This window comes from Cricetulus griseus, chromosome 4, assembly GCF_003668045.3.
Source record: "Cricetulus griseus strain 17A/GY chromosome 4, alternate assembly CriGri-PICRH-1.0, whole genome shotgun sequence".
Classification (NCBI taxonomy): Eukaryota; Metazoa; Chordata; class Mammalia; order Rodentia; family Cricetidae; genus Cricetulus; species Cricetulus griseus.
Window position 1 is genome coordinate 66603832 of NC_048597.1, and position 24196 is coordinate 66628027.

Here is a 24196-nt window from a genome sequence, read left to right on the forward strand (position 1 = left end):
AGCTGGCTGGTGGGACAGAAAATTCTACCTACAGTTTTTTGTTGTGGCTCTGACTCTTTGCCTTGTTTATGCCAGTATTGGTCATTATATGTTCTGACTTGGGGTGACTAAATAGACAAACATGACTGATAAGTTGGCACTGCTTGGGGGATCACTCATGAAACAGCAGTTTTTGGGGGCATGGGATTCAATGGCATTATGTGTCCGGCTCAGAATTCAATGCCTGGGGCGAGTGGGCAGCTTTGAGAAGCCCCAGGTCCCTGTAGAAGCCAGCAGGCATGCCTGGCTCCAGCTAGTCTAGTTCCTCAGGAACTTTCTCAGCCACTGTGATCTTACAGCCTCCCACTGCACCCAAAGGTTAGTTTTGGTAGTCTGTTTTGAATGTATAAATGTGGCCACTGCATGTCTGGTCTCCCTTGAATGTGTAAGCTTACTGTGTTCTTCATGCCTTGGTTATAGTTCAGCTGTTGGTGTTCAGAATATACCTCTGAGCTTTCTGACCATGGGATCTAATGTATTAGGGATTAAAATGGCATCTGGGGATGGATAATTTTAAAGCTGTTTTTATGCTGTTATACTTTATTGAAAAACTGGCTCTTTCCCAAACCCAGGCATGCTTTTAATTCCATGTCTGAGATCAAAAGCTATGACCCTCACACCCCTCCCCCCACCCCCTAAAAAAAGCAAAACAGCTAAAGGGATTGTTGGCTTGTAAGTTTATTGGTTATCATTTAAAATCTTAATGAGTTAACTTAAAACTCATAACACAGGATTGATAGTTAAGTCTGTGCATAGGTGATTTTAAAGGAACCATATGTGGCCTGCTGCCATCTTTAGACAGCCATGTGGCTGGCAGCTATTTTTGCTAAGGTTAGAAAGGGAAGATGTCACATGACTTCACCACCATCTTGATTAAGGGCAACCATGTGGTGAGGGCCAACCAAGGAGACAGCAGGTCTCCAAGATAATTTGGATCGGGATTCACTTTCTATAATTTCTGTCCTGTCTTGAAAACGAGGTTTATGAAGAATATGATTTAGAACAATGCTTGTTTAATGAGGTGTGAAAGTTCCACCTCCATGCTTTCATAGGCACGGGGCTACCTTGCTGACAGCCAAACTTTGTAACGTAAGAGTAACCCAGAAGGTACTGGTTTTAAAGACATGAAAGGGTCATGGCACTTGCCAGAATTTAGAGGGCCTATGTATACTGCCAAAGATGGGGCCAAAGAATGACCCAAGCCCCTTGGAAAAGCCCCCAGAGGAATCTCAGAATTGTTTGCACTATTGGAGCTTGGTTTTGCCTTGTGCAGATTATGGTTGTGCCCAGTGTTTTCACTCTTGAAATTAAAAAGGTACTCTATTTTGATACTACTAGAGCACACAGTTGCAAAATTTTAGTCTTCTTCTTTTTTTCTTTTTTTAAGATTTTATTTATTTATTATGTATACAGTCTTCTACCTGCAGGCCAGCAGAGGGCACAAGATCTCATTCAAGGTGGTTGTGAGCCACCATGTGGTTCCCGGGAATTGAACTCAGGACCTCTGGAAGAATAGTCAGTGCTCTTAATCGCTGAGCCATCTCTCCGGCCATTTTAGTCTTCTTTAATAGGACATTTTGGATCTTTACCGAAATTTTAAATTTAAAAAATGGGTAATTTTAAGGAACAGCTTTTAAAAGTATTTAAATTTAGCAGGGCAGTGGTGGTGCATGCCTTTAATCCCAGAACTCAGGAAGCAGAGGCCGCTGGATCTGTGAGTTCAAGGCCAGTCTGCTCTACAATGCTACACAGAAAAACCCTGTCTTGAAAAACCAATAAATAAATAAATAAATAAATAAATAAATAAATAAATAATTTAATTTATAAGTCTATGAGACATTTTATAAGATATTTTATTATAATGTCTTTAGTAATATATAATCTTGATAAACATAAATAAAAGGCTAAAAACTACTAAGGCCACAGCTATAAGCACCAAATATTATACACCAGAGACTGGGGTATTCCTCCTTTATGATGCAGTGAGGAGATAATGACCTAAACAGTCTGGCAAAGGTCTATTCAGGCTAACAGAGACTAATATGAGCATGTATGTCTAACCTCCTTGTTTTTGCTAACATCGTTAAACTGTAGCTATTTTAGTAAACTGAGTCATACAATAAACTTTTTTTGTTGTTTTTTTTCGAGACAGGGTTTCTCTGTGACTTTGGAGGCTGTTCTGGAACTCGCTCTAGGCTGGCCTCGAACTCACAGAGATCCACCTGCCTCTGCCTCCCGAGTGCTGGGACTAAAGGGTTACGCCACCAATTCCTAGCTTCATACAATAAACTTTTATATTCTATGATGGTGTAGCACGTAAGGACCAGGAAAATAAAGTTACAAATCTCCCTGTGGACTGTATTCATGAAAAGAACTTCAAGGGCTGGAGAGATAGCTCAGAGGTTAAGAATACTGGCTGCTCTTCTGGAGGTCCTGAGTTCAATTCCTAGCAACCACATGGTGGCTCACAACCATGCCCTCTTCTGGCCTGCAGGCATGCATGGAGGCAAAGTGTTGTATACATAATAAATAAATAAAATCTTAAAAAAATAATGCTGATGCCCCACATTTTAAAAAAAAGAAAGAAAAAAAGAAAGAAAAAAGCTTCAATTCAGAAGCCATTATTTTTATTATAAACCAATAATTAAGGCAGCCAAGCAGTGGTGGCACACACCTTTAATCCCAGCATTCAGAGAGGCAGGGGTAGGTATATCTCTGTGGGTTCAAGGCCAACCTGGTCTATAGAATGAGTTCTAGGACCTCCTGCAAGTTTTCAAGGTATAGCCTAAAGCAAGTAATAAAAGCAAGCAAGGGTCATTTAGATCAAACACACTTAAATAGATAATGGTGTCATAGATCTGCTGAATATGGCATTTAAGATGTTTAAGCTTACTATGACATCCACAGAGACTGACACAGAGACCCCAGCTCCTAGTAGTGACCCCCAAGATCTCCAAGAAGATAATGGACACAATGTCAACTACACCTGGATTGTGGTAATGCTAAACACTTCGAGAGACTGCCCCAATGCCTCACCCACCGTCAGGACCCAGCCCTAACTGTGAACAAGCAAAACACTGGAAAGTTGATTGCCCCCCCTTTGCCTAGATCAAGTAAGGTCAGTCCCCCATGTTCCTCCTCTACAAGAAAGCCTCTCATCTTCTGAGCCTGGCAACTAAAGACTGATGCTGCCTTGGTACCTCTGCCCCTAAAATGAAGCCATGGAAACCACAGGAGTATGGGATAACTGTCTAGGTAAAAGACTGGTTTCTATCACTGTAATTGATACACAGGCCATTTGGATTATACTTCCTGTTATAATTTATCCTTCTCTGATCTCTGATGACATTGATGGCTAAGCTAACTGTAGCTTTGTCAGCTAGGCAGCCCGCAGCCAGCTCCTTCCCCCAACACTGCAGCCACCTTGTGAGTTCATCTAAAGCTACTAGGTCTCTTGTTAAGAAAAGGTAGACAGGGTTGCCTTTAAAGGATAAACAGGTTGCGCAGTGGTGTCTTACATCTTCAATCCCAGCACTCAGGAGGCAGAGGTAGAGGCAGGCAGATCTCTGTGAGTTTGAGGACAGCCTGGTCTACATAGTGAGTTCCAGGACAGCCAGGGCTACACAGAAAACCCTGTCCAGAAAAAAGTCTAAAGATATGAAAACTTAAGTAAACTCTGATAGCATAAGAAAATGATTTAAGCCGGGTGTTGGTGGTGCACGCCTTTAGTCCCAGCACAAGAGGCAGAGGCAGGTTGATCTCTGTGAGTTCAAGACCAGCCTAGTCTACAAGAGCTAGTTCCAGGACAGCCTCCAAAGTCACAGAGAAACCCTGTCTCAAAAAACCAAAAAAAAAAAAAAAAAAGAAAGAAAGAAAGAAAAGAAAAAAGAAAAAGAAAAGAAAATGATTTAATGCACATGAAAAATAGGAAATTTTTTAGATTTCTCTCCCTCTCTATGGTATTGTTATTCTAATATTTCAAAGGAACAGAATTTTAACATTGATTAATGGAGTTATGATGAAATATAGTGTACCCAATACTAACTGTTCAGTCACAAGCTCAAGAATTTAAATTTCCTTTGGTTGTTGTGGTGGTTTGAAAAAAAAATGGCTTCCAAAGGGAGTGATACTATGAGGAGGTGAGGCTTTGTTGGAGTGGGTGTGGCCTTGTTGTAGGAAGTATGTTACTGTGGGGGTGGGCTTGAGGTCTCTTATGTTCAAACCATACTCAGTATCTCAGTTCACTTCCTGTTGCCTGAAAGATACAGAACTGTCAGCTACTTCTCCAGCACCATGTCTGCCTATACACCACCATGTGGCACTATGATGATAATGGACTAAACCTCTGAAAATGTAAGCTGCCCCAATTAAATGTTTTCCTTTATAAGAGTTGCTGTGGTCTGGTGTCTCTTCACAACAGTAGAAGCACTAACTAGGACAGTTGTCTTCTAAATATAGACTTAAAGGTGCTTCTCATTGAGCTAAAAAATGTGGCTCCATGGGTAGAGAAAAGTGTTCATGTTTTGTAAACCAAAGCTATAGTTTTTGCTAGAACTCACAGGCATGAGTCTACTTCAACTATGCTACAATGTGAATTTCAGAGCAGATTAATGCTAATATATCCAGAATTTTTATCTCTTTTTTGTTAAAAATTCATGTAAGCTTCAGGGAGTCAAAAAAGTGGTGTGAACACCTTTAATCCGACCCAGCACTGGGGAGGCCGAGGCAGATGGATCTCTGTGAATTCAAGGCCAGACTGGTCTTCACAGTGAGTTCTAGGACAGCCAGGGCTACACAAAGAAATCTTGTCTCAAAAAACCAGAAGAGAGAGAGGAGGAGGAGGGGGGGATTGTTATTTGTATACAAATTATTCAGGATTATGATCTGGCTGTACTCAAAGAAACATTACCAAAGGGGACCGGAGTTGAAATAAATATGACTGGTGCCCCATCATTTTCGGGCTCCTTCTAGATAGTAACTCTGTTGTCGGCCATCACAAGACCTTGGGCCCTTCTGCTAATTACTGTTGATTTTTACATTATTGGTATAATAATTAAATGATAATTCCTGTCTGGGTACCATTAAGCTGATGGTTATTAGATCCCCATATAAACGGTACTCATCACAGAGTCAAAGGTCCGACCAAGGATACAACTCAAGGGAGGGGAATGTGAGACCAAAAGTCAACCTGTAAACCCCACCTACCCAAGCACCAGGTAACTTCCTGGAATTCTGGGAGTTGTAGTTCTTAGAAAATAACAAAATCACATAGGAAATACGGTGGCTAAATGGTTTTGTCCTTTAAAATCCCCTACAATAAGTGACTCGTGGCCACTTGCTGGGATTATAAAGAGTAGACTTGACCAGAGTCCCTACTAATCGGTACTTAATTAAAGCTTGCTTCAAATTGGGCTCAAAATTGTGGAATTGGTCTTTCTCCAGTCTCACAAATCTCAGAATTACTAGTACCTAAGAGAGCTAGAAGGAATGAATCTATGTACCAATGAGGGAGTGCTGAAGTGTAGCTAGGCCTCTTTGCCAAACAGAAATAAAGGTAGGTTCGAGGCAGAGGGCAAATCAAGCCCCTGGCATTACCCTGGACTCTCCCATTGATATTCTCAGCTCCCGCCCGCTTATCCTAGCAGGAGAAGACAGTTTTCCTGACCATCTCATTCTGTAGTATGCCACAATGCAATTGAGAGGCCATTCTAGACTTGGGAAAATAGAAGTTAGTCATTGTAGTGTTTGGTCTTGACCATGAACGTAATGAGAGTTAGAATCAATCACTGTATGATTAGACTCTGTGCATCTCTAAGAGGGGTTCTCTAGATTGAGGTCTTGGGTTCCAAACTGTGTAGAAATAAGAAAATGACCTGAGTATTCATCTCCCTTAGCTTCCTAACAAGGAGGATGTAACCAAGCTTCTTCAGCTCCTGCCTCCATGACTTTCACACCATGACAAACTATGAGCTGCAACTAAGTTACCTTTCCTTCCTCAGACTACTTTTCTAAGAATTTTTTTTCCAGCAGGGATAACATCCTCAAAAATGTTGTATATACATGTTCATTGATTTATTTTTAAATTTTTGTCAGCGTATAAGAGTTTTGCCTACTTGTATGTATGTTCATTATGTGTGTGCAGTATCCATGGAGTCCAGAAGAGGGCATTCATCTCCTGGAATTAGAGTTACAAACTTTTGTGAGCTGCAATGTGGGTGTTGGGAACCAAACCCGGGTCCTTAAGAATGAGCCATCTCTCCAGCACCCTCTAAAATAATACTTAAAAAAAAAATAGCCCAGGGGCTGGAGAGATGGCTCAGAGATTAAGAGCACTGGCTGCTCTTCCAGAGGTCCTGAGTTCAATTCCCAGCAACCACATGATGGCCCACAACCATCTGTAATGAGATCTGGTGCCCTCTTCTGACCTGCAGGGACACATGCAGACAGAATACTGTATACATAATAAATAAATAAATCTAAAAAATAAAAAAAAATAGCCCACATTAAAAATCAGTGCTAGCATGTGGCTCTGTGGCCCAATGGATGGCACATTGGACTTCTAGTGATGAAAAGCTAGTGCTGGCATTTCCAGGCAGCCAGTCTATCCTGATCAGCAAGCCCAAGATCCCAGTGAGAGACCTTTCTCAAAAACCAGGTGGATGGCTCATGAAGAGTGATATGGAAGGTTGTTCTCTGTCCTCTGCATTCACACACACACACACACACACACCTCTGTATATACATACAGAAAAACAATAGAAACTCATGCACAGGGGGCCAGAGAGATGGCTCAGAGGTTAAGAGCACTGATTGCTCTTTCAAAGGTTCTGAGTTCAATTCCCAGCAAGAAACTCATTCCCCAAATTATGAAAAGGGTATCACAGGTCTAAAAAAGAAATACGAGAGGCCAGCATTAAACTGAAAGAAATAAAGTTGAGTCCAGCTACATAACTCAGGCCAGGGTGAAACTCAGCCTGCCTCTGTCTCCCAAATGTTGGCATTACAAGTTTGTGCCACCATACCCGCTTTTTATAACTTTCTTTTAAAATAAAACATACTATTTCTGTAAGAGCCTGATATATCTTTCCTGCCTGTGGTGATATATTGTTTATGATCTAATAAAGCTTGCCTGGAAATCAGAATGCATGGGCTAGCCACAGCCATAGATGGTAGGCAGTGGTGGCACACACCTTTAATTGCAAGACTCAGGAAACCGAGGCAGATGGATCTCTATGAGTTCAATGCCACCTGGGGCTACACAAGAGTGAATCAGTCTAAAAGAGAAACAGAACCTAACACCAGAGAGGTATATAAGACAGAAGCAGGGTCTCAGAGTGGGCAATTAGTCTCCAGCATTGCTGAGGATTTGTGGAGATAGGATTGCCTTTTCAGCCTGAGGTAGAGGTAAGAAGAGCTAGTGGCTGGCTGATTTGCTTTTCTGATCTTCTGCTTGAACCCCAATATCTGTCTCTGGGTTTATATTATTTGTACTACACCTGCCTGTTTTTGTTGACTCAGACAGGATCTTGCAAGATATTACCTGCCTTTCTTAAAGAAAATGTGACAGGAGTGAGTGAGCATGCATAGACCTGCAGCAAACATTTTTCTGGGGTGAGGAGGTGCCTAACCTGATTGCATAAAGTAGCCACCCTTGATGTGCTAGGCTGAGATTATAGGTTATGGGTTCTAGAGGTCAAACTAGAGTGATCAATCTTGGTGGCAGATGCCTTTATCCAGTGAGCCATCTCTTTGTCTCATCAGACTCCTCTACCCTTACGTCTCCCAGTCTTTCTCTCTCTTTCTTTCTCTGTTTCTTGACAGGGGCTCATGTAAACCCAGCCTCAAGCTCACCATGTTGCTGAGGCTGGCCTTGACTTCTGATCTTCCTGCCTATACCTCCTGAGTGTGTACTACCATACGGAGCTTGGACTTCTTTATTCTGCCTACTGAAAGCCAGCACAGTTATTGTGCCTATTCTGTCTTAAGTCACTACTTTAAGTGAACTAACAGTGGCTAAAACACCTATCCAGGCTGGGGATGTAGCTTTGCTAGTAGAATGGTTGCCTGGTATGCATGAGTGCCTGGGTGTGATGATATGCATTTTTAGTTCCAGCACTTGGGAGGAAGAGTCAGGCGGATCAGGAGTTCAAAGCCAACCTGGGTTTCACAAGACTCTGTCTATAAAAGAAAGAAAGAAAAAAAGAAGGAAAGGAAGAAAAAAAGAAAAACTCTTAATCTTGGGCTGGGAATACATCTTGATGGTAGAGCACTTGCCTAGCATGCAACAAGACCCCGAGTTTCATTTGAAATATTGCCAAAAAAAGTATTACAATAACCCTTCAATTTAGACATCATTATCTTCAGTCTTCAGATGAGGAAATACAGAGAGATTCAGTGGACTTTATCTACATCCATACAAGAAAATAGTGGCAGAACCACTAGCAATCCAGTTTTTCTACCTCCCTAGAAATCCTCTGCCTTTTTCAATATGCACACCAGCTTCTTTCCAGTCCCACCCTTTATTTCTGCTCATCTGCTTGAGCCAGGGACTCATTGTGTAGACCAGGCTGGCTTTGATCCTGTGGTGCTCCTCCCAAGTATAGGATTTTGTGACTGAATCACCACACCCAGCTATCAACTTCTCTTCACTATAAAAGGATCTCGGGGAGTTCAGTAGATGGCTCAGCGCCTAAGCATGAGGTCCTGAGTTGGGATCCCCAGGACCCCAGTAGAAAGCCAAATGTGATGGCATGTACTTGAAATTCCAGCCCTGGAGAGACAGAGACAGGGATCTGTGGGTCTTGCTGGCCAGCCAGGGTAATTAAAGTACAGAGCTTCCACAGGTTCTGTGAAAAACCCTGTGTGAGGAAAAAACAAGGGAGAATAACTGAAAAAGACACTAATGGATGATCTCTGGTGACCACATATGTGTCACACATATACCCACACATGCACTGAAAAAAAGTGTGAACTCTTCAATAATTCATATTATAATAATATGATTCATATTATAATGTAATATTATAATAAAGGTAGTTCAATTATTGGTTGAGTTTACTATTTATAGAACACTGAGTCAAGGAATAAAATTAAGTAAATGTTTATGAAAGCCTTGGTTGCTAAGTGAGTAAAAGCTGCCAAGGCTGATGACCTGAGTTTGATCCCTAGATCCTACCTACATGGTGAAGGGGAGAACCAATGCTCACAAGATGTCTTCAGACCACCACATTCTCTTTGCATACACACACACACACGCACACGCACACGCACACGCACACGCACACGCACACGCACACACGCACACGCACACGCACACGCACACGCACACGCACACACGCACACGCACACGCACACGCACACGCACACGCACACGCACACGCACACGCACACGCACACCTTAACGGAACAAACACTAACACCCCCAGCGAATTCCCATGAGAAAATCTGGAAAAGTTTGGCAATTGTAAAGAACAAGGAAGCCTTTAATACCAGCACTCAGGAGACAGAAGCAGGCAGATCTCTGTGAATTCCAGGCCAACCTGGTCTACAAAGCTAGTTCCAGGACAGCCAAGGCTACATAGAGAAACCCTGTCTCAAGAAAAAAAAGGAAAGAAAAGAATAAGGAACATTTTCAGGATAATGCCCGCTTCGGTGAACCCTGAGACAGGGTTTCTCTGTGTGGCCTTGGCTGTCCTGGAACTTGATCTGCAGATTATGCTGGCCTCAAACTCAGCGAGGCCTCTGCCTCCCAGGTCCTGGGATTAAAGGTGTGTACTACCACACCTAAGGAATGACTCAACATAGTTGGTCCCATTTTTACTTATTTGCATTCTTGAGATAATTCTTTACATTAAATTTGGTATCTATGGAGTAGTATAATAAAAACAAAGAGCTGAGAGGTAGCTCACTGGCAGAGCACTTGCCTACCATGTAGGAGGTGAATGGAAGAAAAATCATCCCTCCCTCCCACACACAAGTAAAGGTGAGCAAATAATGAGAATAATAAAAACATTTTAAAAAATTAGCCAGGAGGTGGTGGCACATATTCCAGGCATGTGCAGAAAGAACAGAGGAAGGCAGTTCTCTGAATTTGAGGTCAGCCTGATCTACAAAGCAAGTTCCAGGACAGTCAGGGCTACACAGAGAAATCCTGTCTCAAAAAGCCAAAACAAACTTACCCTATGAAGATGAAGTGGAGAAAGGAGATGTGTTGACAGAGGTCTGTCCTTCCCAGTCCCACAGTCCCTAATTACCAAATAAATATACTGAGGTTTATATTAATTATAAACTGTTTGGTTTATAGCTCAGGATTCTTATTGGCTAGGTCTCTATTAATTATTAAACCATTTCTATTAATCTGTGTATCTCCACGTGATCTTGATTTACTGGAGAATGCCCAGCATCCTACCTTCCCCATAGCTACATGGCATCTCTCTCGACTCCTCTCTGGGTTCATCTTTCCAGCCTTCTCCTAGTCTGGTAGTCCAGCCTATCTTCCTGCCTGGCTACATCCTGTCCATCCATTGGCCAAAACAGCTTTATTAACCAACCAATAAGAGAAGCACATATTCACATCATACAGAAGGATATCCACCATCAGGGATATAAATGAGTGCCATGTCAGAGTAAATGCACAGGCACACACACACACACACACACACACACACACACACACACACACACACGTAAACAATCACGTACCCAAACAAGCAGAAGAAACTCATGTAGAAGCTCACAGCCTTTCACACTTTATATTTTTTTAAAAACAACACAACATGATACAACTACTTCTTATATCTTCTAAATTAAACCAATTCTTATCAATTACTGCACCTAAGATTCAGATCTGTGGGTGATGTTTATACCTTCTCTGGTTTTCTTAAATTTCATATCGGAAATGTGTCCACCAATCTGCAACAAAGCTGGCAAGCTTCATTTTGTACATAAACAGATAAAGGAAAGAGAAAACAGATGAGTCTAATGAATATAAATATGTGTCTAAAATTCTAAGTAGATACTATTCCTGAATGATTTCTAAAAAAGGAAAGTAAAGGACTACTCCTAGGTGTGTTGGAGAAGTCTTATTGTAGTTACCTGGAAAGCGTAGCCAGAAGCATGGGCATCTGGGAGAGTCCAGAGTGAACATTACTGTGGAATAATCTTTTTGTACACTGTGAAGATGTGTTGTTCTCATTGGTTTAATAAAGAGCTAAATGGCTAATAGCTAGGCAGGAAGAGGTTTGGTGGGAAGTTACCAGCAGACTTGGGGAGGAGCAAGATGAGCATGCCATCCTGAGGAAAGGTGCCGAGCCACATGGTAGAATGTAGGTAAGAAATATGGGTTAATTTAAGTTGTAAGAGATAGTTAGTAACAAGCCTACGCTATCGGCCAAGCATTTATAATTAATAATAAGGCTCTATGTGATCATTTGGGAGCTGGCTGGCAGACAGAAAAGTCTGCCTACAGGATATGACTATGCTGGGCCCTATGGGAGATGGGGAGTGGAAGAAAGAGGGACGAGAGGGGAACCAAGTTTGCAGGAGGCCAAAGGTACAAAAACAATGGGGCAGGAAACCAATATGTCTATATTACATAGGGAAGAGCCTCTGGGGGAAGGGCAGGCCAGCCCCTGGGCTGGAGAGTTCAGGGTAGAGGGCTGAATATTCTAGGCATGCCCTGTAATGGGAAGGGAGTGAGAGATGCTGGGAGAACCTAGTGGCCAGGTCTGCTTTGTTCTGTTCAATAGGCATCTCAGTCATTTGTCTCAGGTTTGAAACTTAACATCTTAGCCTTTTCGTCCATAAAATGAATGATAAGGTATGATGCAATCATCTATGACTAGTTCCTGTTGACATTGGGGGTGTCATTGTTGGGAACCCAAAAAGCTCGAATATTGGTCAAGTCTGGAAAAAGCAGGCTTTTCACTCACTGTCCAGGCTCTGCAGGACCTTCTGGGGCTAGGAAAGTGCAGGTAGCAGGACAGCAGTTTGCAGTCTTTAACTTATTGTAAATTTGTTGGAACATACATACATATATACATACATACATACATACATATGTGTGGGATGGAGAGTAAAGTTAGGGAGTTTAGAGGAAAATTTTTTCCTTAGGTGTATATATGAAACTATATATTTAGGCCAATGGTCCTGGTAGTTAGGGGAACAGAGTCCCAAGACCATTGAAAGAGAAGGGATCCCACTCTCAGGAAAAGGCAGATGGGGAAACAGGCTGGAGTTCATTTGACCTGTGAGAAGTGGATCCAAGTCAATTCCCTGAAACAGAGTTTCTCTGTGTAACAATCCTGTCTTGGAACTCCCTTTGTAGACCAGGCTGGTCTAACACTCACAGAGATCCTACTGCCTCTGCTTCCTGCGTGCTGGCTTAAAGGTGTGTGTCACCACCGTTTGGCCATGATTTTTTTAAGTTTATAAAAAAAAAGATGTTTTAGGAATGTTAGCCTTACCATTGTTTATAATCTATACTGAAATCCACATTGTAGAAAAGACAGTAGGCTCATGTCTTTGAGTCATAGTAAAATCTGGGGAAGCCAAAAATGATTTTGATTAAAAGCATAACAGAAGGTTCCAGGAATTAGAAAAACAAAATTGTAAGCCCAAACACTGTTAACCTTTAATAACCACTTTCTGCCTTAAGAGCAGACATCTGGCAGGTATGGTAGACAAAGGTTAGCTTCTAACCATTGCCTTTATGGGATCATCTGTGTTATGTTCCCTTCATTTTTAACTGTTTTCCCATATAACTCTACTCTCTGCCTTGCGTTATTCTTTCAGGGACAGGCTTTCGCAAACATCCTAAATTAACATCCTAACATCCTATAACCAAAAGCTGTAAAACTTAAAATGCAATGTGACTTTTAGCCTGACTTCAAGGTTGTAAAAGCTCTTTGACCACACCTGGAGCTTGATTTTACTAGAAGAGGAGGTCCAAAACCAGCTCCCATTGCTACAGCTTCAGAAGCCGATCTCTGGCTGTGGTCTCAGCTACAGCTGATAACCTTTTGTGCCCCATGGTATTTTTTTCCCCTTTTCTTTTTCTGGAATAAACTTTCTTTTGGTTTAAAAGACTTTGATGGTCTGTCCCCCATCATCTCACAACCCCAGGCCCAACACCTCTATCAAGAAGACTAGTGTATATAGATTAGAGAGATGTTTCTCGAACAATGAGAAGTCTGTACTTAGAAGACAACCAAAGGAAATTTAAAATCTTGAGCTTGTGACTATGATAATAGCAGTCAGTATTTACCTGAGTTAGATTAATAGCTTTTCAGAACTCCATTGATTAATGTTAAAACCCTGAACTTTTGAAGTCTTTGTATAACAATAGTACAGTGAAGGAAAGAAATCTGAAGCATATTTTAATTTTTATATACCTTAAGTCACCCCCACTCCCCATTATTTACCATGAGACACAGGTCAGGGGATTGATAACTGACAGCAGTCATTGTAAAGCAAGTTTCCATAAATAAAGGAATAGTAAAAAGTTACTTTGAAACCTGTTTTGTGAGTTTATCTTTTTGTGGAGTCCGGTACCAAAGTAAACTGTATCTAGACCTAGTAATAGCTCTAGGAAAGTGAGGTCTGGGGCCTGAATTTTGCATATGAAGAGAACAGAGAAGGCAGCTGAAGCCCTGGTTGCTGCTTTTAAACTGACAAAGCTATCACTAGCCTAGTCTTCTCAAAGGCCGGAGAAGGATAAATTTCACCAGAGTAAGAAGACCAAGAAGCTTCCAAATCTATTAAAAATACAGAGACTTACTGGCTACCTGAACAGTCACCCTAGTTCCTCTGTGGTTGTTGGGGGCAGAGGTCCCAGGGCAGCATCAGTCTTCGGCTGTCAGACCCAGAAGATCTGATAGACTTTCTTGTGGAAGAGGAACGTGGGGGACCTGCCTATCTTGTCTAGGCAAAGTGGTTCAACCAACTCCTGATGTCTTATTTGTCCACAATTTGGACAGGGTCTTTTCAGTGGGGGACATGAAGGGCAGTTTTTCACCCAGTGGCTAGCTTTGCCCACATTTAAAGGAAGCTCCAGGTGGGGTTCTTCCGTGCCCCATCATCTTCTTTGGAGGAGATCCCAAGGGTGTTGGGCCCTTCCCCCATAGGGGTCTGCTGACCAGCTTGTAACTAGGAGCTTACCTTGCAGGTACATCCTGTTTTCTTCCTTCCTTGAAGGCCTGAGTGCAAGTTCCTGTTATCCTGTTGTTCGCCCATTCAGGATTGCCTGATGGGCCTGGGAACCTAAACTTGTTAGTTTTCCACCATCCCTGCTGACTGGTATATAAGCCCCCACTCTTGTTGGAATAAAGGGCATTCTCCCTGCAAGAAAGACCTGCTGCCTTGTCTTTATTTAAATCCTCAAGCCCCTCGCCCTATACTATGGAAGTGTTGTAGTGCAGGCGCTACATAGGGGTGCTGCCAGGAGCAGTTACTTCTATCATAAAACACTTTTTGTGTTTTTCTTTTATTTTTAAGTGCCATATTCAGCAGATCTCTGAGGAGTTTGAGAAAAATCTGTCTATTAAGTATATCTGATTTAGTTACTTGCTTTAGGCTTAATTTTGAAAACATACAGTGAAGGGACCAGCTCCCCATTTCGGCAGCCATGACAGTAACATGTGCTTGCCATGACATTGTCCTAGTCACTAAAAAGTCAGATGCCTGCCTTGTGGCAAGGAACCAATCAGAAGTTAGTTAGTGGTGCTATGCTTTACGGCTCTGGGTGTGCTTTATGGACAAGTGCACAGCAATGACTCGCAGAGCATAGCAACCACCCTGGGAGGGCCTATGGGCCATTGTTAGACCCCCGAAAACTCAAGTATCCGGGGTCTCAGGCCAGGTTCGCGGTCACCCCAATCACCAGGCGGATTCGAGAGCTTGCTGCAAACTGCACGAGGCTTTATTGTAATTTAACGAACTAACCCCATGTTAGCTCGGGTCTTTCACCCACCCGCCATGGCAGACGGCTAGAAAAAGACGGCTCCTACGGGCTCCCAAAAGATCTTATAGGGCAGCGTAAGGGGAGTGTCTAGGGGTACGCACAGGCTCACGATTGGTGTGCCTCCAGGCTTGGAGGGCTTGCCCTGTGTTGATTGGTCAACTGGTTGTTATGGCTCATAGGCCCTCCCAGGGTGGTTGCTATGCTCTCTACGTCATTGTCGTGCGCTTGTCCGTAAAGCACACCCAGAGCCATAAAGCATAGTGCCACCAGCTAACTTCTGATTGGTTCCTTGTCACGAGACAGGCATCTGACTTTTTATTGACTAAGGTTCCTTGTCACGAGACAGGCATCTGACCTCTAAGTGACCAAGGCAGGTTTATGGCAAGCACGTGTTCGGCTGTTATGGCTGCCAAAAGGGAAGCCGGTTCCTTCATTCCCCCATTTTCTTTTTTGTAAATTCCAATCATGGAATTGCTGTCTCTCTAGCATCCCCATCAGGGAGTGATAGATATTGACATCCCCATGCAAGGGAGTTCCTTTTGACTTAGCATTTTAACCAGGGAAAATGGACGGCGAAATTCCTTTCCAAACTGCTTCCTGCTGACTTTGGGACGAAGTTAGGGACCCCAGAAGGTTGAAATGCTAGTCAAAAGCAAAAAGGAATTTAGGCAATGGGGAATTCATCAGGGGTTCTGGTTAGCAGACACTGTTGCAGAGACAGGGGGTGTCCACATCAGCTGACTGGTTCACATCCACAGCAAGTCTAGGGCTCGCAGTCTACTTAGAACAGCCTGTAGTCCGCAACTGATACTCAGATGTCTGCCAGAAGCAGAAACCTGTTTAAGACATATTTAAACTAGGAACAGAGGTTAAAGCTTATTTACTGAAGCCCACAGTGTAGAAAAAGCAGATATTTGGATATCTGTTTAAACAGCAGGAACATACTTAGCAAAAACTACAGATTTGGGCTATAAGCATGTACATTTTTCTTCTGTCCAGAGTGCCAGGTATGGATTGGACAGAGGTGCCTTTGGCCTGATGAAAAGCCCTTTAAGTTTGTACTTAGATGACAACCAAAATAAACTTAAAAACTTTGAACTTGTGCCTGAACAGTAGATAGTCACTATTTTATTAGCTAACATACTGACTAGTCTATAGTGGATCTGACTGCCCGATGCTGTCAAGCTGACAACCAGTAATATTTCAGAGATCTGAGAAGGGTATACTTTATCCGAATCTACTAAAAAGTGACAGAAGCCAGTTAGAAGCCAGTCCATACCCAAGTTTCTCCATTACCGCTGGAGGCAGGTGTCTCAAAGACCAGCAATCTTCGCCAGGCCTATACTGTGAGAGTTTTTTTCCTCTCTGTGGAAGAGGGACATGGAAAAGACTGACCTTGTTTTGTCTAGGCAAAGGGGTACAATCAATTTTCCAGTGTCCAGCAGCTTTGTCCACATTCTCGGCCAGGTTCTGGCAGGCGGCAGGTTTCACATCTGAGCATCTCGCTCACTGGTCCAGGTGCAGGAACTGAGGTGCCTCGTAATCTTCTTTGGAGACTTTGGGTCACTGTCCGGATCTGGCAGTCTGTCTGACATTATAAACTTTAAAGATAACAATTTAAATGCCATATTCTGAAGATCTCTGAAGCATTAGAGGTCTGTTTGTCTGTTTTAGTTACTTGCCTTAAGCATACATTAAGCATACAGGTGGCTAGGTAAGGTCTTATTTCTGTAAATGATTTAGTCTGACTGTAACTGGTTTTAACTTAGTAAAATGTTTGAAACAGCACAGCTGAACTTAAAACTGTATAGAGCTACCTTATATTCCTTAAACAGTAGCTTAACTTCTTTCTGAGGCAGGGTTTTTCCTGTGACTTTGGAGCCTGTTCTGGAATTTGATCTGCCGCACCAGGAAGGCCTTGAACTCAAAGATCCATCTGCCTCTTTTCTCCCGAATGCTGGGATTAAAGGCGTGTGCCATCAACGCCCTAAACTTAAAGGTGTGTGCTACCAACATCCTAAACTCAACTTCTGAAGACACAAACTGTAACAGATTAGCATCTTTTATAAAACAAGAACTTTACATTGTCAGGCTTTGCTTAAAAATAATTCTAAATTGAAGCTCTTTAAGTACAAACATTAATAAAAACAAACATTTGAAAACTGGTTTTAAAAAGAAATTTAAATTCCCTTAAGGTCTTTCTGTAATATATAGAAGCATTAACATTTTAAATCTTAACTGAAAACTTGTTTCTAAGATGGTACCTCTAATTTCCATGTGGTCACCTTTAGTCAAGATGGCGGTTTAAGTATTCTTTTTTTAACTTTAGCAAAATGGCGACCAGTCAAGTCATGTGACCAGTTACAAAATGGCCGTAACTTGCTTTGCTTAACATGCTTAAGTTTATACCAGGAAATAGAACATTTTTAAAACAAGTATACATAATTTACTTGAGAAATAAACAGGACTTTTTAAAAACAAAATCAGCTTAATATGATTAAAATTTTAACTTATATTATTATTTTTAAAAATGTACTGTTTGTAGACATGAGAAACCATAGCACAGTTTACATTTTTTTTGACTAGTAACAACCTTTTCTCTGACCTTTAACAACTTTTCTCTGACCTTCTACAACTTACTTTAACCCTCTATAACTTTCTCTTGCTTTAACTGACTTTCTTAGACATTTTTAGACATTTTTTTTTCCTTTTCCTCTTTATTACTTAAGTCTCTTACATTTTTTTCTCATTTTATAGTTAACATCAAAATTTTATCAAAGTCTCTCTTACAGTTCTTAATAACTTTAAGGCCGTTTAGATGTCCGCATCAGGCCACTATAAGTTTATACGCTCGAGCTTTATGTGCTCAAGGCAGAGAGACCTGGGGTAGGGGTGCTGCTGGTAACCCCAGACCCTTGGCCAATCCAGGGGTGGGAAAGACTCCTGCGGCCCCCCTGCATACCATGTGTGTAGAGCACAAAGAATGCCGGGCAGCTAGGCAAATGGCAGGGACCCATGGGACCGGCAAGTGGGGATAGGGAAAGACTCACCTACATGGGCCAGGCTCAGCTGTAAGGGCTGCAGCAGTGGTTCGAGTTCAGAAAAGCAGCATCGGGGGACTCCAACATAACACATTCTAACCCATGACACATGGCAGAACTCCTTTCCCGTGCCATGTGCTTAGGGCAACAAGAAAAGACCCCTGACCCATGCATGCCACATGCATGGGCAATGTGGGACAGAAAGAGATGCTTAAGAAACACATAACACAAATGACAGCACATTAGACAGCACAAACATTAGACAGGACAAACCGCGGCAAAGAAATGGTGCCCCAAACCAAAATTACAACCAAACCTTGGACTTTCATCCAGGGTGGAACCAAGGTTCTCGCAAGTCTGCTTACCCTATGGTTCAATTACAAATTCTGCGCAGATCAAATACAAATTACAAATTCTGCGCAGATCAAATCAAGCAACCCTCGGACTTTCATCCAGGGCAGGACTTCAGGGTCTTCCCCAGAAGTCCGAATTACAAATACAAATTCTGCGCAGATCAAATACAAATCATGGCACCAAACCAACAACACAGCAAGAGACAAAACAAGAAACATAGAACATTGAACATATATAAATTGCGAGCTCTAATCATCTTACCTCCAAGATCGAATCCACTCAGGTGAAGGGTGGTCGCAAATCCCGGACGAGCCCCCAAAATGTTAGACCCCCGAAAACTCAAGTATCCGGGGTCTCAGGCCAGGTTCGCGGTCACCCCAATCACCAGGCGGATTCGAGAGCTTGCTGCAAACTGCACGAGGCTTTATTGTAATTTAACGAACTAACCCCATGTTAGCTCGGGTCTTTCACCCACCCGCCATGGCAGACGGCTAGAAAAAGACGGCTCCTACGGGCTCCCAAAAGATCTTATAGGGCAGCGTAAGGGGAGTGTCTAGGGGTACGCACAGGCTCACGATTGGTGTGCCTCCAGGCTTGGAGGGCTTGCCCTGTGTTGATTGGTCAACTGGTTGTTATGGCTCATAGGCCCTCCCAGGGTGGTTGCTATGCTCTCTACGTCATTGTCGTGCGCTTGTCCGTAAAGCACACCCAGAGCCATAAAGCATAGCGCCACCAGCTAACTTCTGATTGGTTCCTTGTCACGAGACAGGCATCTGACTTTTTATTGACTAAGGTTCCTTGTCACGAGACAGGCATCTGACCTCTAAGTGACCAAGGCAGGTTTATGGCAAGCACGTGTTCGGCTGTTATGGCTGCCAAAAGGGAAGCCGGTTCCTTCACCATAACAACCAGTTGGCCAATCAACACAGGGCAAGCCCTCCAAGCCTGGAGGCACACCAATCCTGAGCCTGTGCATACCCCTAGACACTCCCCTTACGCTGCCCTACAAGATCTCTCTGCAGTCGGTTCGAGCTGTCTTTGCTAGCCATCCGCCATGGCGGGTGGGTGAAAGACCCGAGCTAACACGGGGTTAGCTTGTTAAAAAACAATAAAGCCTCATGCAGTTTGCATCAAGCTTTGGAATCCGCCTGGTGATTGGGGTTACCATGGTCCTGGGCTGAGACCCTGGAGGCCTGAGCTTTCCGGGGGTCTAACAACAGGAGGCTAAATAAAGCTTATTACTGTAATTAATTACTTTAGTACTCAGCAGGACTACAAATATAGTTCTGAACACATTAAAGAATTTGATCATTTATAAGGTGGCTGACCTTTAACTTGCATCTCCTAATTATCTTTAACAGTTATTTGGTACCTTATATCAGATTAGGATTTTTGCAGCTTTATCCTGGTTAAGTTTGAGCCTTAAAAATAACAATTTTTAAGGGCTAGAGAGATGGTTTAGCGGTTAAGAGCACTGGCTGTTCTGGAGGTCCTGAGTTGAATTTCCAGCAACCACATGATGGCTCCCAACCATCTATAATGAGATTTGGTGCCCTCTTCTGGCCTGCAGGCATGCATGCAAACAGAACACTATATACATAATAAATAAAGTCTTTTAAAAATAACAATTTTTGAATTGAAGTTCTTTTAGTAGCAATATAACACTTTTAAATGTATTTTTTTATTTTATGCACATTGGTGTTTTGTCTGCCTGAATATATGTGTGAAGGTGTAGTATTACCTGTAACTCGAGTCACAGACAGTTGTGAGCTGCCTTGTAGGTGCTGAGAATTGAACCCGAGTCTCTGGGAAAGCAGCCAGTGCTCTCAACCTCTGGGCCATCTCTCCAGCCCTCAAAATAAACATTTAAATTATAGATCCAGTTCATAGGGAGATTGGCAACTTTACTGATCCTCTTATTGTGTACCATGAATGAAAATAGGCACAGTAAAGGAAACAAAATAGCTACCACATGTGCAGTAGTTCGAGTGTATTTGGCCCCCATAAATTCACAGGGAGTGGCACTATTAGGAAGTGTGGCTTTGTTGGAGTGGGTATAGCCTTGTTGAAGGAAGTGTGTCGCTGGGGGTAGGCTTTGAGGTTTCCTTCACTCAGGACACCACCCAGTGAATTAGTAGAATTCCTATTGCCTTTGAGTCAAGATGTAGGATTCTCAGCTCCAGCACCAGGTCTGCCTGCATGCTGCCACGCTCCCCACCAGGATGATAATGGACTGAACCTCTGAAACTATAAGGGAGCCACCCCAATTAAATGTTTTCATTTAATTGCCATGCTCATGGTGTCTCTTCACAGGGGAAAACTTTATTCCAAACTGCTAAGGCTGTCTCCTGGGAAAGCAAGGAAAAGTGACAGGGGAATGACTTTTAGGGTAAAGTGGGACTGGGAGAACGGGGGCTGTGAGCCGGGGAGAGACTTGTGAGCAGGGACTGAGGCTGCCCAGAGGCTAGCATTGACCTTGACAAGTTAATAGGCACCACAGTCATGGAAAGCCACAATTTCCTCTAGCAGAGTTAAGCAGAATGAATCCCTTTTTAGTAAGCAAAGAGTATCTTCAAGTCCCTTTACAAAATGGCACACTCAATGTGTGGCATGAATTTCCATGTAGAATGACGAAAGCTTAAAAGGGATTTTAGAAACAAAAGAACAAAGACAAGACTTGTTGGTGGTAGCATTTTCTTGGGTGGGCTCTGTTTTGCTAGAGACAAGCAGAGACTCCCATGGCTCCTTTAAGGAGGTTTCCTAACTCAGCATAAGTGTGTGTGTGTGGAGGGGGGGGGGGACAACACAGGACTCTTAAGAAACCCTGCTAACAATTGAATGGTATGTATGAGCAGCTGGCAGTGGCAGTGACCACATCTCCGAGCCAGTAGCATGCTGCTTGATGGGAGCACAGAGAAAGGCGGTAAGCACAGCTCTCAGTGCTGGTGGTAAATGTACCCCCGACCCCTCCCTCACTCCCCCTCCATCCCTGCCATCTTGGAAAGACAGCAGCTAAAACAGCCGAGGCTTTAATTTTAGCAATGTTGTTTAGCAGATAAAATACTTGTAGCTAGAAAAAGACAAAGATTTACAGTAAAGACAGATTTGGATGAAGTAAAACCTCATAAAGGTTTACAGTGTGTTTAAAAATATACGTAGTTGGACCAGAGCGGTTAAGAGCACTGACTGTTTTTAGAGGTCCTGAGTTCAATTCCCGGAAACCACATGACATGGTGGCTCACAACCACCTTGAATGAGATCTGGTGCCCTCTGCTGGCATGCAGGCAGAAGACTGTATACATAATAAATAAATAAAATCATATATATGTATACATATACATATATATGTAAGCTTGGTAAAGAAAAGAAAAAGTACAGAGAAAGTTTTAAAAAAAAAAAAAGGAAAAAAAAGAAATAGAGTAGCTGGGTGTGGTGGCACACTCATTTAATCCCAGCACTCCGGAGGCAGAGGCCAGCAGATCTCTGTGATTTTGAAAGACCCCTGGAGGCTCAGACCCCCAGGATCTCAGCCCAGGACTGCAGCAACCCCAATCACTAGGCGGAGGCAAAAGCTTGATGCAAACAGCATGAGGTTTCATTGTAGTTGTTTAACAAGGTTAACCCCATTAGCTCCGGCCTTTCATCCATCCACCATGGCAGATGGCTGGGAAAAGACCCTGAGAAACCACGGGACAAAGATCTTATAGGGCAGCGTAAGGGGAGTATCTAGGGGTATGCACAGCCTCAGGATTGGTGTGCCTCCAGGCTTGAAGGACTTGCCCTGTGTTGACTGGTCAACTGGTTGTTATGGCCCATAGGCTGGGGTGGTTGCTATGCTCTGCTATGAGTGTTGCTATGAGGAAATAGCAACAACTGCTAAAAGAAATGCTGCTGGATTAATCCAATTTATATATTTTAAAAATGCCTTGACTTCAAAATTTAAGTATAAGGATATGTTACTTTAGAAAAGAGATTTTATTTGTGTTTCCACAGAAAATGAAAAGCTATGCATTCCTTCCAGACTAATATGGTTTGATGAAGCAAGACCCACTAAAGCAGTGGCCCAGGTGATCCAACATTGAAGACACCTGGGACAATGCAGTCATAGACCACTACAACCAGAATTTCTGGGTTTTCTAAGGATCGCCATGGTATATCAGCACCCCCAAAAAGCAGGAAGCACTTTGGAGAGAACAATGCCCATATTCCCAAATATTAGAGACAGGGTTTTTCTGTGGCTTTGGAGCCTATCCCGAACTAACTCTTTGTAGACCAGGCTGGCCTGGAACTCCAGAGATCCACCACAGAGATCTGCCTGCCTCTGCCTCCTGAGTACTGGGATTAAAGGCATGTGCCACCACCGCTCAGCTTGTTTTTATTTAAAAGGGCTTGGTTATAAATGGTTAATGATCACAGCCAATCTCTTTTTAAGAGTAAAAAGGGAAATGTGATATAGAAATGAATACTTCACATTGGAATGGATTTTCATTTAGTGATACATATTTAAGGTCAATTTTGTTATCTATATATTTTTCCTCTTGTTTAGGTATTGTGTTTGTATAGTTCACTTAAAAACGTAATATATAATTAAGTACAGATTACAGATAGTTACCTATAATAGTCAAAACTTAGAGTTAAGTTAGTTAGGTTTTCTAGATATACAGAGATATATTTTGGATGAATAGATAGTCTTCAAACCTTTCAAAGACCTTCAGAATATGGCATTTAAAATGGTTTAGGGTTTTTCATGACAGTGAGATACAACTGCTCCTGGCACACCAATTACATCTGAGAGGAAGATGGGCATTGAAGAAACTTGTTATGGAGTTTGCTTTCAATATGGTGAGACTAGCCATTTGGGCAAGAAACTGCTCTTGCCTACACTGTTTGACTGTTGCTGTATAAACTGGACAAGCAGGACCCTTAGGAAAGTGGCTGCTGAACTTGCAAAACAAGATGGGACAATCCTGAAGGGTTCCTGCTTCATGGAAGAGTCTGCCAGACATTCTGCAGGACACAGAGAAAAATTACTGACAAACTGTCAATACAGGTGGGACAGTTTAAACTTTTCTGCTTCACTGAGAAGTCTGCCAGGTACTCTGTGGCCTATGGCCCGAAGATGGATTCCCAACATTCAGAAGACTTTGGGTGACTGTCCAGGTAGCCAGATGTCTCTGTCAATTCTATAGTTTATATAATATCCTCCTGTGTTCTTTGATGGAGTTTAAGACAGTTATGTATAGTTTTCCTTGGTTATGATAAAAGATAAGTTACATAAAAGACTTTAGACTGGGGGGCTGGAGAGATGGCTCAGAGGTTAAAAGCACTGACTCTTTTTCCAGATATCCTGAGTACAATTCCCAGCAACCACATGGTGGCTCACAATCATCTCTAACGAGATCTGGTGCCCTCTTCCGGCCTGCAGGCATACATGCAGGCAGAACATTGTATACATAATAAATAAAATCTTTAAAAGACTTTAGACTCACAAAGATAGGATAGATGATAGAATATTTTCTATAAATCTTCCTAAATGTTAATGGACTAAACATTGTAACTATAGTTCTTACTTGATAACTGTTTTATTATATATTTTACTATGTTAAAGTTAAAACCCTTCTTTTTATTTAGACAGAAAAGAGATGATGGGAATGTTCTTCTGTGTGTATGTTTGCTTTATTGGTTGATGAATAAAGCACTGTTGGCCAATAGGGAAGCAATATAGGTGGGACTAGGAAACAAGGAGCATTCTGGGAAGTGTAGGAAAAGAGGAGTCATAATGGAATCTCACGTAGCAGGGCAG

The 24196-nt window shown here is 42.5% G+C and overlaps 1 long non-coding RNA gene across 1 annotated transcript; it reads right to left on the reverse strand.

Moving 5' to 3' along the window:
• Positions 1-16397: 16397 nt before the first annotated feature.
• Positions 16398-18759, reverse strand: LOC113835350. Its single transcript, XR_003484913.2, has 2 exons — positions 18049-18759; positions 16398-16599 (listed from the first exon to the last, which is right to left on the reverse strand). It is a non-coding gene; the product is annotated as an uncharacterized LOC113835350 (long non-coding RNA).
• Positions 18760-24196: the final 5437 nt, after the last annotated feature.